Genomic DNA, 2,564 nt, shown 5'->3' on the forward strand with positions numbered 1-2,564 from the left:
ACACGCGTCATAATGGTCATCCACAAATCACGCGCCACAAGTGTCCTTTTTTACAGCACCTTATCAATAATGACACTTGTCATGGCGGCCTGCGTACGTACCACAAGTGTTGACACAAACAACCACAACCGACACAAAGGTCCTCTCCCAGAGCGCTGCTAATGGACGACCTGCCCTCTTTTAATCGTGCTCATCATCTTGAACCACCTTCTTTTTTGTACCCCTTTTTCTCGACGACAACAAGAAGAAGGATAAATCTCAACGAGTCAGGTTGTGGCTTTTTTTTTTGCACGACAATTACATTAAATTTAATGGAGCCGATTATGGCGCGCTTGGCGTTTCTTTGTACTATTACGAGAAGAAGATGTTCTTGCTGAGAAGAAAATTAACTCCTCACCTGGAACACTTTTGTTCAGGTTAAACGGCAAGTAGTAAACGTTAGAGATCCGGATTTATGAATGGTTTAATTTCGTTTAATTACTGGGTAAAATTGCCTAGTAGTACAAGACATCAAGTTTTGATTACTTTTGTGTTCAAAACAACACTCATTTAAGATGTTCGTTATTTCAAACGATTCAAAAATGAACGATAGACCTGAGCGGAACATCGGCGACGAACCTGAGCACGTTGAGTGAGAAGGAAGAATCCATAAAAGCCCACAAAAGTTGCGCTAGTCTGAAGAAGGTGGCAGCACTGTTGCAGTTGCAAGGCATGCATCACGTTGCTCATGAAAACGAGGCTGTTGCGCTACAAATTGAGATCGCTGAATTGTCGCTTGTCGTTTCTGGAGTGTTGGATTCGTGAGCTTTAGGATATCATTTTCATGAAACCAAATTTTTGAACACGCCTGTTGTGTTCTATCTTGTGACAACGACCATTTTGGTCGAAAATGAGTTAATTATGACGTTTTGCTATACTTAACCCTCTACAACCTAACCCCGCCTTTAGACGGGCTTCGATCTGAAAAATCGCCAAAAATAACCGATTTTTGATCTTCAAAAGAAGAACTCTTGAAATTTTAGAAAATTTCAGGGTTGGAAGTTTAACTTGTTTTATGTGACTTTGCCAATGTTTTTACAAATGTCATTTTTTTAGGGGTCAACTTTGGCTGTGTTTTTTACTAACATTTCCTATATTTTCAGTAAAAAGAAGTATGCAGTAATTTTTGTAGTGTCCCAGACTATGCCTCTACGCATTTTTTTTTTTGCAATTTAAATGATGATGGTGCCATTCTATAGCAGAAAATGTGAAAAACATGCAAAAAATTGAAAAAGTGACTGAAAAAACGTGAAAAAATTAGATAGGTAAAATGTAATTATATCAGGTGGTAGAATAGGCCAAATACTACCAAAAACAAACATAATCTAAACAATATAAAGGCAAATAAAAATACTAAACGTAAAACAAGAGAAGTAAAGTTTTTCGTAGAACAAAAGTTGCTCAAAATGACCTCCAAAACTCGGGAAAAATAAATATTTTCGAAAAAAAAATTTGGGCAGTAGAGGGTTAACAAACACTAGGGGGAGAGGGGGTAATATGCACCCCCTAAGGAAAAACTGTGATTTCTTAACCGTATCATCAATTCTGTGGAAGAATTTTGTTAGATGTTCTAAAACAACTATCATTCTTCGTCATCCATGGGAAAAAAAAGTCTTGAAAAACCTCAAAATAGTTTAAAAATGCAAATTTCAAAAAACATTTTTGATTCATTCCAAACAATCATGCGGGGCAATATGCACCACAACATTGGGGCAAAATGCACTACAACAACGGGGCAAAATGCATCACTAGTCACCACTAGATGACACCGCTGTTTTTACAAAGAAGCATCACAGCGGTGCATTTTGCCCCGAACAGGCTTATAACATAAAATGCAATTAAAATATAATTTTTAATGTTTTTGGACTCATCAATCTATAGAATAATGAAGATTATAGCAAAAACGATATAAATCAACACTTACAATACAATAAATGCTGTTTGTATTGTCCAAAAACCATATTGAAAGTTCAATAAAAATTAGATCAAAACACAACATTTTAAAGTTTTGCAAATAACTTTAGCTTCCAATTTCTATGATTTTTTCCCCGGAAATTCTTCCCAATACCGAGAAATGCTTGCATATTACCCCCTCTCCCCCTTCAAGATGCTTTAATCCGATTTTGGAAATTAGCTTCCGTTTCCCGGATTTCCCAAAACACACTTGTGACATAGACCATTTTATCATCAAAATGATCGTGCACACTTGTGACACGTCATACATGTCGTTGGAAAATGTGGAAAAAATTTCAAATTTTCCACAATTTTGTGTTGATACATATTTTTTTAAAGCAGTTCCATCTATTGTTTTTGAAAATATACTGATAAATTCGAATAAACCATTGATTTGAGCTTATTTTAGTTTGTATGGGAATTCTGTGCACACTTTTGACACGTAGTACAATTTTACCTTCAAAACACACTTGTGACACGTGCTTTTCAGATTTTTGTTTACATAATTTACTGAGTCTTTTAACTGGTGTAACCAAATTAGTTGAACCTTGGAGCGTTTGTTTAGCGATAGT

This window comes from Culex pipiens, chromosome 1 (genome assembly GCF_016801865.2).
Source record: "Culex pipiens pallens isolate TS chromosome 1, TS_CPP_V2, whole genome shotgun sequence".
Taxonomy (NCBI): domain Eukaryota; kingdom Metazoa; phylum Arthropoda; class Insecta; order Diptera; family Culicidae; genus Culex; species Culex pipiens.